The sequence below is a fragment of the Elephantulus edwardii genome, unplaced genomic scaffold, assembly GCF_000299155.1.
Source record: "Elephantulus edwardii isolate Elephantulus edwardi_28Jun2011 unplaced genomic scaffold, EleEdw1.0 scaffold00088, whole genome shotgun sequence".
Classification (NCBI taxonomy): domain Eukaryota; kingdom Metazoa; phylum Chordata; class Mammalia; order Macroscelidea; family Macroscelididae; genus Elephantulus; species Elephantulus edwardii.
In genome coordinates this window covers 4540106-4558486 of record NW_006399838.1, presented here as the reverse complement: position 1 = coordinate 4558486, position 18381 = coordinate 4540106, and the positions used below count along the sequence as shown (strand labels likewise).

The 18381-nt window shown below is 38.6% G+C and overlaps 1 protein-coding gene across 1 annotated transcript in view; it reads right to left on the bottom strand.

Moving 5' to 3' along the window:
• The window catches only part of SPATA16 (spermatogenesis associated 16), a 343510-nt gene that overhangs the window by 173123 nt on the left and 152006 nt on the right, over positions 1-18381 (bottom strand). The window lies entirely within an intron of this gene.

Below are 18381 nucleotides of genomic sequence, written 5' to 3'. Positions count from 1 at the left end.
GATCCCAGACTTCTTGAAAAGAAAGAGAAAATGGTCATTTGGGTTGTTTCCAGCTCTTTGTTATTGTGAACAATGCTGCAATAAACATGGGTGTGCATATACCTGCTTGGGTGGCAGTTATGGTCTCTTTAAGGTATATTCCTGGTATGGAATTGCTGGGTCAAATGGTATTTCTGTTTGCAACTTTTTGAGAAAGCGTCATACTGCCTTCCGTAGTGGTTGCACTTGCTACAGGTTGTAACAGTGAATAAGGGTTCCAGTTTCTCCGCAACCTCTCCAGCATTTGGTGTTTGCTGTTCTGTTAAATTTTTGCTATTCTGACTGGGGTGAGATGATATCTCATAGTTGTTTTGACCTGCATCTCTCTTAGAGTTAGGGATTTTGAACATTTCTTCATATGTTTGTTAGCAATCTGAACGAATTCTTTGGTGAAGTGTCTGTTCATATCCTGTGACAGGGACAGTTCTAATACGTAACAACTGCTTGTTATTTAGAATGTCTTCTAACTTGGATTCTTTTGATGCTTTCTCATTTTAGGTTGAAATTATGTTGTGTCCTTTTCATTGCATCTAATTAAACATTCATTGGCAATCAGCTGGTCCTGCTTCATAGTGATGCTGTAAAACTGAGTAAATGTGCCCCCTAGACTTTCCAAGTCCATTACAAATGCAGACTGCTACATCATTCTCCCATGAACAGGCTGGTGGCTTCCAACCACCAAAGGCTTTTACCCACAGCACTACGAGGGTTTCTCCTACATCCTAAGAGAAGGTATGAAGTGTCACTGTTTTATTATGGGTGATAGTAACTTTGGCCACTTGATGAAAGTGATGTCTCCTGGGTTTTTTATCTCCACAAAGGCACCAGGCTTTCTTTCTAAATGATAAATATTTGGGGAACATATTTTGGGACCATATCAATATTATATTATCTCTCCAGATCTTCCTCATTTGTTTTCCTATTCATTGATATGTTGGTGTCCACAACAATTATTACTGTAACACTTATTAGCTAGTATTTTTCTATAAGTAAAAGATATATTAATTTATGCAATTTGTTTTGGTTTTTTCTATGCAATTATTTTTATAACAGTATTGATTTATAAACATCCATTTAATCCTCTGATACATAGCTTGACATGATATTCATTTGGTTATTATTCAAATTGTTCTAGTTTTGCCCATTTAGAAGTGCCTTCTGCTTAGTGTTTATGTCAAATAGGCATTAAAAAGAAACAAACAACTGTTTGGATAAATGTTGTATAAGTAAGGAGTGGGATAAGAAAGCAATGGGGCTGTTTCTTAGTCTTTTTTTTAAATACAACTTCTATTTCATTAAAGTTTATACTAATATATTCTCATTTAAAAAGTGATTTAACAGAAGAACTTTCCTTTTTATATTTGTATCATCCAATAATACAGATTTATACATTTGAAAATTCTCAACAGACAACAAAAATATTTCCTTTTTTTTTTCCTTAATAGCGGGACATTCAAGTGGACCTAAGTTGGTTTTATTTTTAAAAGCATATCAAAGACAAAAGTAGATTAAAAGCTAGGGAGCTCTGGTGGCCTAGGGGCAAGAAGCTGCACTGCAACCCCAGAGGTGTACGGTTTGAATCCACCAGATACTGTGCTGGAGAAGGAGGGACAATCTCTTTCCTGTATCAGTCAGATCAGATTTGATGGTATACACACGAAAGAAATAAAATAAAAGATAAAAAAAAGTAGGCTACAAGTTAATGTTTCTTTTCTGAAGACTTCTGCAGAGTGGTCTAGTGAGTGTGTTTGAACATGATAGGTACGTGCAGAAATGAAGACAAAACCTCGGTCCTGTGTGGAGTAAAGACTGACTAGGAGGTCCTCAGTGACCCCTGATGGTCCAGAGGGAGTTGTACTGATAATCTACGTGTTGCAACTCTCTGGTTGTTCAAATCTATCAGCCTAGAGAGAAATGTGGACCGTCTCCTCCCATGTGATTTACGGTTTGAGCAACCCAATAGAAGGTCAGATTGGAGTTCGTTCTGATTCAGTAGTGATGAGTTACTTTGAGAAAAGATCCTCACATGGAGATTTCTTTTAAAATATTACCCTCAGGGAGAGAACCAGGAGGAACGCAGCAGAATAAAATGGTGAGGCTCCATGCTGGACTCCGCCCGGGGTCAGAATGGGAAATGAATGGAGACAAGAAAACCTTAGAGAATTCCTAACCAGAACCTACAATCTAATGGGTTTTAATTTGCATTCACACTTTCTACAATTTATATGGAAGACCAAAGGCCAGGAGAGTCTTCTGAAAAAGATTCAGATGAAAGGATACTGGTGCCAAAGTTACACTCAAGAGGAACGGAATAGATGGATTCGTTCATTCTAGGTGGCCCAGTGGTAAGGAGCTGTGCGGTCATCCCACAGGTATGTGGTTCAAATCCACCAGCTGCTGTGTGGGAGGAAGTCAGACAGTCTCCTCCCCTGTGATGACATTTCTTTTGAAAACTCACTAGAGGGTCAGCTATGAGTTGGATCTTATTTAACGATACACAGGAACAAGAACATTACTTTTTAAAATATTATTTTTCAAACCTTGTAACAACAGTTAACTGACAGCTCACTGTGCACTAGGCACGGAGTTAATGCTTTATATTTGCTGTTTCAGAGTTGACCCCTGTGATTACTTTCTCAAGTAGTAGTAGCATCTCTAGTGCATGGTCAAAGACAGTGTAGCTCGAAGAGCTTCATTAACTTGCTCAACGTCACATAGAGTTAGTTTGCACTGCTGGGAAGGAACAGGTCTCTGTGGCTTGACCACAGTTCTTTATGTAAATGATTTCTCTTCAGCATACTGATCAGAAATAGAATCTTGAAAAATCTTCACAGTTTGTGGCATCAATATGAATTTTTGGAATTAACTATTATCCAGTGCTTTTTTTAAAAAAATAGACACAGGTTTTCAACTTTGTCTTTTTGCAGGGCATTGCTGGTTTTGACCAGGAAAGGAGAGGAAATTGGAATAAAGACCAGGTGATCCTCTGCTTATCTATATATAAAGTGATGTTCTTCCTGGTCCTGTTATTGAAGGATTCAACATCCTATCTCCTTTCAAAATTATTAAAATACCCCGTAGAATTTATGTTGCTGTTGTTAAGTGTTGCCAAGTAGATATAGTGACCCTTTGAATGACAGATTGAAGCATTGCCCTGTCCTGAGTAAGCTTCCTGATCTCTGTCATGTTGAAGTCCATTGATGTATTTATGTGTCAGTCCATCTTGTCGAAGGCCTTCCTCTCTTTGGCTTAAAAAAGTACTATTACTTTTTCCCAAGGACTGATATAGGATATGAAAGTTCATAATGTATCAATACACAAAGTTTTTGAAAAGCGATACAACAGTTCCTTCAATTACCACTTTAACAGTGAGTTTTTCAAGGCGCCCAGTAAGTTAGGATCTGGGACCTAATTGTCTTAGAGTGCAGTCTTGCTTTTAACACAACCCCAGCTAAGTGACTGCTCGAAGTATTTCAGATTCAATGCTTAGAAACTCATTGTCTCCTGGGGCAGTTTCATCTGTCTTCAAAGAGCTCTAATTGTTAAAAACAACAAAACAATGATAATAGCTCATTTTTTATTGAGAGCTGATGGTGTGCCAAGTGCCATGCTAAGTGCTTTACATAAATGGTTTCATTTAATACTCATAATAACCTTTGTAGCATAGACAGTATTAGAGCCTCTAATTGTAGATTAAAAAAATCATGGAGGTTTCTATCCATTTATCTTAATTCTACCACCTGTAGACAAACTTCTAATTCACTTGGCAACATGTGAGTGTTAGAAAATAGTTGAACGTCAGTTCTTTAGGCTAACCTTAACTGTATTTAACTGCTTCACTGTGCCCGTTATTGTAGATGATGTGGATTAGGTAGACATTCTGATTGAAAGGGAGAGGAAAGGATGAGAAGATCTTTGTTCTTGGTGCCTCTCTACCTTATCTTTCAGCTAGATTTATAGGCAATAAAAAAAATAGTATTCTGAATTCTGTCACAAAGTTTTCTGGACTTGCAGGAATTTACTCGCTCTAAGGACTTTTGTATTTCTAAGTTATTTTAGGGACATTTAGCAGCGTAGAAAAGGCATAACTTCTCACTCATAAAAGGGACAAAAATAATTATCATGGTAAACATCAATGTGCAGAGGATGAATTTATAAAGTCAATATTTGCTTTAGCAATTTATGTTTTTTGCAACAGACCAACTTTTGAGAAGTTTTTAAAAAATATCTCTTAAATATATTTATGTAAAGTTATGCATCTTTGCAGTAACTTCATTATAATTTAGAACTTTTGCAAAAGATCTTACATTTGCTACCGTAGTAGATTTTCTTAGTTACCTGCTGTTGATACAACCTTTAAAACTAGTACTTTTTGCTATAAGTTTTCTAAGTGGCTGTTGTTCATAATAGGGTGTGAGCTGATTGGATTTGGCCTTGCATTTAAAAAGGCTTTTGGTCCCTGAGGTCTGTGGCCCTCGGGCCTTCTTTTTGTGAATCTCCTGAATAAAACAGGCTTAGAAGCAGGTGTGGCGTGTCCATTTAAAAAAAAAAACAAAACTTGCCTCCAGAAACTCTTTGAATTTGGAGAAAAGATGAAAATTTTGTGTTCAAGAATTTCATTCACAAGGTCGCGATGGGCTGTCTATAACTCTGTGGCACATAACAACAACAACAAAACATAAGAGATTGCTGTAAATGTGGTAGATCACTGCATTTAGCCTTCAGTGTTATCCTTTGAAACAATAAATACTTTATTAAACCCTTAAAAATTAAGTGGCCTGTAATACAGTGGCCTAGTATAAATGATTTGTGTTGCCAATCCAAAGGCATAAGGTTCAAATCCACCAGATTCTCCACAGGACAAATATCAGTGGTCTCCTCCCTTGAAATTTACTGCCTCTGGAGGGTCAAGTATGAGTTGACTCTGACTCAAAAGCACATAACAACAGTCGTATAGCCAGACACTTGATTTAAGTCATGACTTAATCTATGTTTATTAGTATCTGTTTGAAAAATAAAAAAGACATTTAGTTTTTAGGATATAGTCAACTTTGTCATGTCTAGAGAAAAGGAATGACACCAAATGAAATCACTGGTGGAATTATCATGACTGTCTTCCAACATGGGAATCCTGGTGGCACAGTGCTTAAATTTAAGTCAGCAGATGGGACTCACTAGCTCCCATGCTGGGGGAAGGTGCAGTCTCCACCCATAATGATTTATAAGCTCAGAAACCTAATGTGATTGGAGGGTTGCTGGGAGAGGGAATTACTTTACAGCAGTGACGTGTTTTGAGTTTTGTTTGTTTTTAAAAAATCTTCCAATGTGCAAATAACAATGTACCACATACTGACTAATATCAGATGACACTAAAGTGTTCTAGCAATGACAAACTATCTCCAGGAAAAAGAAAGACAAGTCCTTCAAGCAGATGGCCAGTTTAAGAATAGAAATTAGCCTACAGGCTCATTTAACCTATTTGTAGGCAGAAATGAGAATTTACTTTAACCAAAAAAAAGGAAATATCTGGGTTCTATTTTTAGCTTCTTGCCTGGTGAATGAATGGCTTCTATCCTTCTGAGTCACAACCAAGTGAAAACAAACACGTAACACTATCATCATCTCTTTAGAATCACTCATCTTGAGCGTGCCTGCCAGAAGTGTTTCCTCCCTTGCAATAATCTCATTTAAAATAGTCTCACGACTCCAGAAAAGTGGACACAGTTTCTCCCTCCTCGCTGTGGAAGTGCTCTTTCTGAACGTCTGCTTATCTACAGCAGCGTCACAGTTTTATGTTATGAGAATTGTGAAGACTTCAATTTATTTTGGGGTCATCCTTTTATTTTGGCAGATTGTGATTTATAGATGCATTATTTTCAGCAAGATCAACTTGCACAGCAAAAATACTGTTTGTTGTTGTTATGTGCTGTCGAGTCGTTTGCGACTCATAGTGACCCTATGGACAACAGCCCTAAACCCTGCTCTATCCTGTGCCAATCTCGTTGCCTCTGACACCCCCATCCTGATTACGCCAGTCACTGAATCAATCCACCTCATAGAGGGTCTTCCCCTCCTGCGCTGTCCCTCCACTCTACCCAGCATGATGTCCCTCTCTAAAGACCTGTCTCTCCTTACAACATGTCCAAAGTATGTCAGACGAAGCCCCAGAATCCTTGCCTCCATGGAGCAGCCTGGTTTAGCCCTCTCTAGGATGAATCTATTTGTTTTCTTGGCAGTCCATGGTACATTCAATACTCTTCTCCAGCACCACAGCCAAAGGTGTCAATTCTCCTTCTATCTTCCCTAGTCATTGTCCAACTCTCTGATGCATAACAAGTGATTGCAAAAACCATGGCCTGTATCAGGCGCACCTTAGTCTCCAGAGAGACACCGTTGCTCTTGAGTACTTTAGAGAGGTCCCTAACCGCAGACTTTCCCATTGCAATACGTTTTTTCATTTCTTGGCTACTGGTGCCAAGAGTGTTGACCGTGGAGCCGAGCAAACGTACCCAAACAAAAGAAAACCCCCAACTCATCCCCCCTCAAAACCCCCCCAAACCAAAGTAAAAACAATTTACTTCCATCTCTACTCAGCCTTGCTCTTCAGCTTGTCAGTGAGAAGTCATAAATTAACACACCTTAAAGTCCTGTGAGCTCTGGTGGCTAGTGGTGAAGAGATTCAATAACCGAAAATCAAGGAGTTCAAATCCATCAGCTTCTCCACCAGAGAGAGGGGAGTCCATCTTCTCCTGTAGGATTTTATAGCCTTTGAAAACCTGCTCCATTGTCATTTCTGAGTTGGTTCCAACTCGACCGAGGTGATGAGATGAACAAGTATTCTGTCTTGGTCTGGCTTAATACAAACATACTGCTTGTGAAAGACCAGTTTTGGGCTTCTTGGTATAATCTTGAGATATAATTAGAATCTGGACCCCGTCTGTATTAACTTTCATTAAAATACCACTATTTTGAAGCACCACATCTTCAGCATGCCTGACCATGTACTCCTGTAAACCAGTGTGCTTGGCAAAGTTCTTTTTTGAAAACATTTTCTTAGTACACTTACCCAGACTGAGGAATTAAAGAATCTTCAGATATCTCCAGTAGTCTCCAACTCAGTGCCAAATACAAAATATACCCCCCAAAAATGCCATCATGGACTTGAGTGAAAGCAACACCAATCACTAAGGAAGGTCACGGTGGGGGGAGGGGGCGTGAAGAGAAGGGTTCACTGGAACCTGTCTGTTAATGGACTTGTGCACAAGCGGGGCAAATGGTGTGTAATCGTGTTAATCGCTGCTGGGGCAAAGTTTGAGGAGGAAAGGAGATGTGTTTGAAGAGAGAGGCATCAGTGCAACAATGAATGAATGGAAATCCAAAATATCTGTAAATGTTCATTGAAATTAATAAAAAAAAAGAGAGGTGTCAGACAAAAACAACAACAAACAAACCCCATTAAAACAAAAAAGGAAATTGGAAGCAAGAAGGGAAACAAAAATAGCAAACTAGAAGGAAGGAAAAAGGCAATGTCAGACCCTTAACAGATAAAGAAGAGGAGAATTTGTTCTGAGGGAGAAAATCCTCAGAGTAGCTGCATGTGGGCTGGCACAGCCTAGGGGCATTTTACCGATTTAGTTTTCAATCCTTAAAAAGTACAGGTGGATAAACCGCTCTGAAATCCTGTGTAACAGTTAGTGTGTGGTTTTTGAAAGGGTTAAGATAAGAACATCTTATTGTTTAATCTGTTTCCTGTGCAGTTAGTTACACAAAGTGGGAATTAAATAGGGGGGCACTGGTAACATAGTTGGTAGCTAGTTGAGCTGATTCATAGCCCAGGAAACCTGATGGAGGGTCAGTGTGAATATCAACCGACTTTACGGCAGTGAGTTACCTTATTGAAGGTTATCACCAAATAGAAGGAAGATGGAATTGACTAAATGCTGAAGATCGTGAACTAACAAAAGTTACTGCACTCTGTACAATGTTATTCCCTTCCCCCCACTCCAGTGGTGAAGGATTGCTGATTTTAAACGGAAATCTTCTCCCAATTGTTACAGAAAAAATTTGTAACAAGAAGGCACCGTCTTGTTTGAGGCAAGCCTGGACTTGATCCTTGAGGACTGACATTTCCGTTAGCCGTGATGGGCTGGGAGGGAAGAGTTAATCCAGGTCTGCAGTGAGATGCTGGCCTCACAGTCTTCTGCCAGAACTCTAGTCAATGCGTTAGCTGATTTTGCTGGATGACACATTTGTCAAACTTACAGGTGTATTTTCATATTATGGTTTGCTCTACCACAAGGTAGATGGCTTAGCATGACTTGCATTCATTGTCTCACAGTTCTGGCTCCGGATGTGAATGCAGGGTGGCAGCAGGGTCACGTTCTTTCTGAAGGCTCAGCGGGGCACCTTTTTGTGCTTTCCGGGTTCTCGTTGTGCCAGGTAGTCCTTGGCAGCTGGGGTTCATGTGTCATCCATAGCTCTGAGTCACTTAGTGTCTTCTTTTCTCCCATTTTATAAAGGTGTCCCTTACACAGAACCGGGACCCTATAGGTGGTGCAAACCAATTAAGCATTCAGCTTCTGCCTGAAATGTTGGTGATTCAAATTCATGCAGATTTCTTAGACGAAAAGCACTGCCAAAGCCTTTTGGCAAGGTCACAGCCGCTGGACACCTTAGCAGGAGCAGTTCTATCCTGAAATACACGGTGGTGCCGTGAGCTGGCCTTCCCTTGGTGGCTACAGGCTTGTTGGTGTTTCTAGTTTTTTAGTCATTCCGGCGAGATTTCTTGCTAACTGATAACATCTTAGAAGAACCTATTTACAGGTACTGGTAAAGACTTAAAACTTCTGTATATTTGTGTGCCTGGTGAGAAGAGAGGCTGAAATAATTCAGTCTATGGACAATATTTACTAAAATTTTGTTTAATCACTCATTAGGGAATTTATAGCAAGCTCTTGTTCAGGTGGATTTGTCAGGACCCAGAAATCTAGGGTTCACGGATCATCTCTTGACCTCTCCCTGTCTATGGGTTCCACAGCCAACCTAGTACAGACACAGTTCTTTCTGTCCATTTTTCCTACCCTCATTGTCTCTCAATTCAAGGCTAGACCAGAACCTCACCAACCTTGAACAGTCTTTAAAATGCTCCCTCCGAAAGATGGAGTGGCGCAGTGATTGCAACGTTTGATTTAAGTGTGACGGAGATTGTGGGGAGGGTACGGGATCAACAAGAATTCCAACCTTCTGTTCATGGGGTTGCTATGAACGGTAGTGGACTTAACAACACCTAACAGCAACACACGAAACTCTATGCTGTTAAAAGGATCCTTTAGAGATGACGATCTTATCTGTGTACATGTTGTACACATTAGCAAATACAATTTGTTGAGAGAATTTGGCTACTGCAAAACTGGCATTTAGGTGATTAAAATGGTCAAATCGTAGGAACAGGTTTCATAAATATTGTAAAGAAACTAAACCATTACACTTTTGAGTTAACATATTGATTATGTTGTTGTTATTGTAGGTGCTGTTGAGTTGAGTAAGACCCATAGTAACCCCACGAACAGCATATCTGCACCCTGTGCCATCCTGTCTCATCCTCACACTGACACTTTACAGCCCTTTGAGGAAGTCACTGTGTCAGTCCACCTAGTTGAGGGTCTTCCTTTCCTTTGTCAATCTTCTACTTTTCCAGGCATCATGTCCTTCCCCAAATAATAGCCCCTCCTAGCAACATGCCTGAAGTATATGAGGCAAAGCCTCATCATCCTTGCCTCCAAAGAGCACCCTCTCCAGGATGGATTTGACTGCTCTTTTGGCCTTCTATATGAGGTGCAGCACTCTTCTCCAACACCACATCTCAGAGACATCAGTTCTTCTGTCATCCTTACTAATTGTCCAGCTCTCAGATGCATAGCAAGTGATCGAAAAGACTATGGTTTGAATCAGATGCATCTTAGTCCTCAAACTGACATCATTACTCCTCAGTAATCCCAGTGCAATTAATCTCCTGATTTCCCGACCAAGGGTGTTAATTGTGGACCCAAGTAAGATGTTTTTGCCAGTTTCAATCTTTTCTCCATTTACCATGATGTTGCCTGTAGGTCCAGTGGTAAGAATTTTTGTTTTCTTGATGTTGAGATGCAATCCATAGTGAACACTGTATTCTTTGATCTTCTGCAGCAAGTGTTTCAAGTCCTCCGTTTCAGCAAGCAAGGTTGTGTCATCTGCATAACACAGATTATTGATGAGTCTCCCTTTGATCCTGATGTCACATTACAGTCCAGCTTCTCGAATAATTTGCTCAGCATACAGATTTAACAAGCATGAAGAGAGAATGCAACCCTGACACACTTCCTTCTTAATTTTAAACCACGTAGTGGCTTAAAAGATATTTAAAATATAAACCACACATCAAAATTCCAAAATCAATCTCCATAATAGTCTATGTGTTTCCTACTGCCAAAGGGGCCCTTTAGAGTACTGACAGAAGATCTTCACCCTGAAACCCACAACGTCCCTTTTCAGCAGGAAGTAGCTAAGAGAATACGCCATCCCCTTTTCCTTATGAACCAGGGTGAAGTCTCTCTCAGGGAGGAGTGATAGGGAATGGCAAAGGACACACTGACAAAGGAGATTAATCAGAACTGACTTTGACAAGCACTGTGGCAATTGGACAATTAAAACAGACATTCGGATGGCGGGGGAAGAAGAACAAACTGGGGAGGAGGGTAGAGAAAATAGTGCAATAATGAATGAATGAAAACCCCAAATCTCTGTAAATGTTCATTAAAATTAATAAAATTTAATAATAAAAAAATAACATATAAACCACTACATGGTTTAAAATAGGTATTTTGGTTATACTTATAATAAAATAGTGATAGAATATATTCAGAACAAGAGGTTTATATATACATACAAGCCTTCACAGAAAGGCTAAACATGTTGTGACTTTAATTTTAGAAAATATGTGAAAATCCTTTAAAATGTAAAATATTCTTGTAAAATATTAATGAAGTATATATTCATAAGATATTCATACTTCTCTTATATACTCCGAAAAAGGAAAACCCATTCATATTAATTGAATGTGTTCAATAACACGATTTCTTAGGATTAAATTTAGTGAATTCTACAAATTGGTCATTTGGAAAAGAGCTACTTCAAGTGAATTTCATGAATGAGACTATTTCAGTTTGGTTTTTTTTTTAGGATGAAACTGTGTTTTAAAGCCAAGAACTTTCCTAGAAAGCTTTGAATTCATTCTTTCCCTTAAAGAATCAAAAGATGACACCAATAAGCCTGTATTTATATACAGTAACATTAACTGCAGTTGTGTAGTTGCTATTCTCTTTTAAAGAACCAATAGTAGTGTGATTCCATGTCTTGTGTGTGTGTGTAAATCATAGTTTATGTCTCTTGTCCTGGTGAAATTGGTAAGTGTCCATTTTAGCTATCAGAAGTAACCATTTAAGTATATAAAATATGTCAATACCTTAACTAATGGCTTCTAATTTGTTGTAGCTCACGCAGCGCCCTGTGTCTTACATTGGTTCTCTTCATGGTTCATATGCCGAGGCTTTGTCAGTACAGAATTTATAATTTCTAGTACTCCCACTCGGTGCATTTATGTAGAAATACAGAGCTGACTCTCCTTCAACAATGGACAGAGAGACCTTCTCGCATTTGCTGCTTTATTTTTACTTTCTCTTTGTTTCCTCTTGCACAGTCTGGTCTGAACTAAAACTTCTGTTCATTGTAAACTACTTCCCCCCACCTTTTGCCTCATGTTTGTCACCCTAGGAGACACCACACTGTTATAAGACCTTAACTATTTTGTGAAGATGCTCGTATTTATTGTTTATCTTTCAATGAGTTGTACTAATAATCTCATGTGATTTTTAAATTATGTGATATTTTAAGTTTCTAATGTGGCTGCCTGATTACTATCCAGATAGGAGCTCAAATTAAAAAATAAAACCAAACCTAACAACTAGCTAATTTAATTCATACCTAACTGTTGTTGTTATATTGTTATGTTGTTGTTATAGGTACTGTTTAGACGGCTCTGACTCATAGCAACCTTATGTACAATAGAACAAAACAAAATAAAACACAGCATTGCCCACTCCTGTGCCATCCTTATAAACAACACTGTTCTTAAGCACATTGATACAGCTTCTGTATCATTCTAGCTCATTGAGAGTCTTCTTTTTCATGGAGTCATTATTTTATCAATCATGACTCCCTTTGTCCATATACTAGTCCGTCCTGATGACATCCCATTCTATGCCCAAAGTTTGTGAGACAAGTCTCACCATTTTTGTTTCTAAGGAACACCAACTGTACTTCTTCCAAATTTGTTCTTTTAGAAGTCCATTGCATACTAATTATTTTTTGTTAACACTTTGATTCAAAGGCATTGATTATTCCCCAGGCTTCAGTATTCATTGTCCAAATTTCTGATGTGTTAAGAGGTGACTGAAAATGTTGCGTAAGGTGCACCCTAGTCCTTTAAGTGACAGCCTGGCTTTTTTGAACTTTAAACATGCTTTGCCCAGGCAAAGTGTTTGACTTCATGGCTGCTCTTCCTATGAACATTGATTGTAGAGCCAAAGAAAAGAAAGTAATTGACAATTTACATATCTTCTTCACTCATTATGATGACGTTTATTGGCCCAGTTATGAGGAAGTTTTCTTTTCTTTGTTGTTTTGACATTATTCAGAGCTGAGGTAATTACTGATCACATAGAGATTAAGACAGTGTAATTTAGATTATCAAGAGTCATTAGCTCTCATCACAAAATATTTAATCTGTGCATTTTTTCATGTTTTTCTTCTATTTTTCATGAGAGTAGAGATTAATGGTGTGTATGAGTTGACGTAAGAATAGTCAAATTGAAACCATCCAGCAAGGTTTGCCTCAGAACAGTTATAAGTTAGCTTCTCTTTAAAGCATATGGCAAGAACAGGAAAGACCTTTAACTGTGGCTAGCATAAATGTAAGAAACCTTGGGTCACACCTTGCCACAGTTTCTCCACAGCAGTGCCACAGTCTCTCTATTGCCACCACCATGATCTCACCACCAGGTTCTTGCTTTCCCCAGGGTATTGCCCTAGTCTCCCCCAAGTCTTGCTCACCTCAAGTTTAGCTGGCCAGTGTGGGAAGCACACATTCTGTTATCCTAGTCCCACAATTGTTGATGATTTGCAAGACCATGTATCTACAGTTAAAGTAACTGGAGACCAGAAAAGGCTAACCATAATGACCCCAAAAAGCCAATTTTTAGGCTAACAGCACTCACAGATCTCAGTATGAATAATTTCCCCCACAGTTGAAATTGAAATAATTGAAAACATGAGAAAGAAAGAGCAAAATATACATAAGAGCAGGCTTTGAGACTTGATTTAAAATATAGAGAAGCTAAAATAAAAAGAAAAAAATGATGATGTAAGAAACCATGAAAGGATGATTCCAAAGGTCTGCTTGAGAAGATAAAGCACAATATATCAAAACAGGCAGAGACCAGAAGCTAGAAAGTAAAAGGGAACAAATGTGCTTAGCTTTTCTCAAACAGAAAGAACGTTAGTTCAGGGCTCAAGATGTAACAGTGAAGGATTCTAAGGGTAAAAACTTGAGTGGTGAAGAAAGTAACAAAAGAAGATGGAAGGAATGAACTGTTATTGTAAAAAAGAAAAAAGGTTGCTTCACAACCATTTCAAGAGGTAGGGTAGGGTTAAAAAACAAAGAAAAAGACACAACCCAATGGTACTCAAAGAAGTACAAGCTGCACTGAAGGCATTGGTTAAAAAGAGGGCTTGAGAATTGACAGACTGCCTGCCACTTAAAATGTTTTAACAAAGAGATGTGACGCTGGCTGTGCCCACTGTTAAATACAAAGAAATCTGGGAGGGAGCTGTGTGGCCGGTGCCCATTTCAAAGAAAGGAGATCCAGTAGAAGATGGAAATTATCAAATATCATTAATATCACAAGAAAGTAGAATATTGATAGAGTTAAAAATTGTATTGAGCATTACTTTGACGAGAAACTGCCAGAAATCCAAGCTGCAGTCAAAAGTATAGAATGAGCATATTATTACTGATGATTCTAAGAATCTTGATTGAAGGCAGAGAATATTGAGAAGATGTTTACTTGTGTCTTATTGACAGTAGAAGGCATTTGACTATGTTTTTCATAACAAATTATATATAACAATGTGAAGACAGGCAATTCCAGTACACTTAATAATGTTTATGTAGAATAGTGCTTAGACCAAGAAGCAATAATTTAAACAGAACAAGAGAATAATACTTGGTTCAAAGATGTGTGTAAGGCTGAGTCTTTTCAACATATATATTAAATTTATAGGATGAACAAATTATCTGAGAATGTAGACTATTTGAAGTAGAATGCAGCAACAGAATTGGAGGAAGACTTGTTAACAACCTGTGATGTGGAGATGATACAACCTTTCTTACTGAAAGCAAAGAGGCCATGGGGCATTTATTGATAAACATCAAAGACTGTGGCCTTAAATATGGATTATACTGTAGCATAAATTCATTGCCATTGAGTTGGCACTGAATCCTAGCTGACCCTTCATTAGGATTCCAAGGCATAATTTGCATGGGAGGAGATTATCTTTCTTTCTTGAAATTGAACTACTAGAGAGATGTGGTCATTAGGCTATCAGTATAATTTTCTGTAGACTAGGCCAGGTGTTAGTTGTGGAACAGACCGCCAACTATTCTTATGCAAGTTCAAACTGAAGTTAAGTAAGGAAAATGAAATCTAATCCACAGGAACCAAACTATGACCTTGACTCTCTGCCACTTGAACTTAAAAAACCATCTAAGGAACAGGTTTGAGACCTTGAACACTAATGAGTGAAGACGAGATGAGTTATGGAAGGATATCAAGAATATCATCCAGGAAGAAGGCAGAGGGTCATTACAAAGACAGAGGAGGAAGAAAAGACCAAGATGAATGTCAGAAGAGACTCCGAATATTGCCCTAGAGCGCCAAGAATCCCAGCAGAGGGAAGACATCAAGATATTAAGGAGCTAAACAGAAGATTTCAAAGGGCAGCGTGGGAAGACAAAGTATTATAATGAAATGTGTAAAGATCTGGAGTCAGAAAATTAAAGGGATGGAACATGTTCAGCGTTTCTTAAGCTCAAGGAACTAGAAAACAAATTCAAGCCTTGCGTGGCAATACCTAAGGATGCTTTGGGCAAAATATTAAATGATGCAGGAAGTATTAAAAGAAGGTGTAAAGAGTATACAGAGTCATTGTACCAAAAAGAATTGGCAGACACAGAAGAATTTTATGAAACAATGTATGAGGAAGAGTCCATGGTGATGAAGGAGGAAGTTCAAGCTGCTCTGAAAGAACTGGCAAAACCAAGGCCCCAGGAATAGATGGTTTACCAACTGTTATATTTCAACTAATGGATGCTGCTCTGGATGTGCTCACCAAGTTGTACCAAGAAATCTGGAAGACAACCAGCTGTCCTACTGACTGGAAGAGATCTATATTTGTTCCCATTCCAAAGAAAGGTGATCCAACAGAGTGTGGAAATTATTGAACAATATCATAAATATCACAAGCAAGCAAGAATCTGCTGAAGGTTATTAAAAAATGACTGAAACAGCACATCAATAGAGAACTTCCAGAAGTGCAGTCTGGGTTTAGAAGGGGTCGTGGTACTAGGGATATTGTAGCCAATGTTAGATGTTTCTTAGCTGAAAGCAGAGAGCACCAGAGGAATGTCTAGCTGTGTTTCATTGACTATGAAAAGGCTTTTGACTGTGTGGACATCAGCACACTGTGACTGACTCTGAGAAGGATGGGAATCCCAGAACCCTTGATAGTGCTAACGTGAAACCTATACTTGGACCAGGAGGCAGTTGTCAGAACAGAGCAAGGAAACACTGCATGGTTCTAAATTGGAAGCTTGTCCACCAGGGATGTGTCCTATCTCCACATCTTTTCAATCTGTATGTGGAACAGATTATCCAGGAGGCTGGGTTCTATGAGGAGAAGGGTGGTATCAGGGCTGGAGTAAGACTCATCAACAGTCTGCGTTATGCAGCTGACACAACCCTGCTTGCTGAAACTAAGGAGGACCTGAAGCACTTGCTGCAGAAGGTCAAGGACTGCAGCCTTCAAAATGGATAGAGTCTCAACATCTAGAAAACAAGGATTTTCACCACTGGGCTGATTGGCAGCATCATGGTAGGTGGTGAAGAGATTGAGATTGTTAACAGCTTTAATTAGCTTGGCTCCATAGTCAACACTCTTGGCACCAGCAGCCAGGAAATTAAGACTTTTTGCATTGGGAAAATTTGTCAGAGACCTCTCCAAGGTACTGAAGAGCAATGATGTCAGTCTGGGGACTAAGGTGCCCCTGATCTAGGCCATGGTCTTTGCAATGACTTGCTATGCATTAGAAAGCTGGACAATGACTAGGGAGGATAAAAGGAGAATTGATGCCTTTGAGCTGTGGTGTTGATGAAGAGTATTGAATATACCATGGACTGCTAAGAGAATGAACAGTTTCGTCCTGGAGAAGTTTAAGCCATTCAATGTCCATGGAAGCAGCTGTCAAGAAAGCAAATGACGTACTCCAGTGGGAAAATATGCTGCAAAGACCTCCTAAAATTTCTAAAGAGCAAGATGTCACTTTGAGAACTAAAGGGGGCCTGATTCACGTGATTCAACAACACATAATAACAACACCAACTTATGCACATGAAAGTTAGGCAATAGTCTACGGCCATAAAAAAAAAATATATAAAAAAAAAAAAGAAAGTTAGGCAATAAATAATGAAGAGTGAAGAAGAATTATGCCTTTGATTGTGTTGATAAATAGGAGTATTCCATGGACTATCTGATATTTCTCTTGGTAGAAATGCAACCAGCAAAGATGGTATAATTTCACTTTATGGATGTCCCTGGAGAAGAACATTGTGCTTGATAAAGGGTCAATCCAAAAAGAGAAAAACCTCTCAATGAGATGTATTAAAATAGTGGGAGCTACAATGGGTTTTGATAAGGAGGTGATTGTGAAGATGGTTCAGGAATGGACAGTGTAGTTACGTGTAACTGATGTTATATGCATGGCCTTGGTGTGTTGGAACCATGTGGAGTGGACCAGGCAATAACAAACAATAATGTTATGTAAATACTCCAAGTGTAGCTAACTTCTTTAGAAGTTTAACAACTGAGTCTTCCAATCCAGGAAGACCTCGCCATGGGCTCTTCAGTAGGATCTGTGCAAGTGATCTCAGCACACAACTGACAGTTTCCTAATAATTTAAATGTAATTCTGAAGTTGCATCTCATAATTTATTATTTATATTGTATATAAAGTAGAAGACACGTTAATAAACCACATCTTGAGGGAAGTAATTTTGAAGATCACTGTTAACTGTTTATACCGAACTAGTTTGCGTCATTCCCAGCTCATAGCTTTTAAAATCCCAAAATACCTGTCATTAAACAATAGAGCAAAAGAAAACTCACTTCAGTTCTTTCTCACATAATTAGGAAAAGTATGTGGGTAGAAAGTGAGTCAAAGGGAGAATTCAGTGAAGGAAATAAGGAGGGTTTTTTTTTGTGAGAACATTTGATAAAACAAGGGAGAAACGGTATATGGGAAACTGGAAAGCAAACAACAGATCAATAGATTTTATTTTTTTTTTAATCTTCTAAACTGTATTTGGAACAGACAAAACATTTGGAACTGACAAAATCTCCCTAGAGATCTTGCCCTGAGCACAGAGGCTGTCTCCACCATAAAGTTTCACATTAACTGTGCAGAAAAAAAGAAATAAGTGCACGTTGGCACTAGAATGGGTAGTTCTTTAGCTGTTCAAGATTTTTAAAAAGCTTTCTTAACCATCAGGTCAGAACTCATGGATGACCTCTCACCGGCTTCCCACGGTTGTAAATGGCATGAGAAGAGACTGTCTGTCTCCTTTAGACTTGTTATGGATAGAAACTACTAGAGAGGCATGAGCTTCGCATGAGAGGCACATATGATGCCAAAGTGGACATTGACACAGAAAACTAGAAATTGTGTCGTATTGGTTGTATCAGTTTGAATGAAAGTAAAAGTGGTTAGACTTAACTCTGCTGTTTTCTATCTACATTATTAAGTTTGAGCAACTTTTGGGAATATATTAAAAAAGAAAAAATAATCATGTAATAAACAAGGAAACCCGTGACTCTTGAGTCATCTCGTGGCATTGAACCACCGATATTTACTTTAGTAACTGAATGCAAATCTTTGCATCACTGAGGGACTGAGTCTTTCTTAAAAAAAGAGAA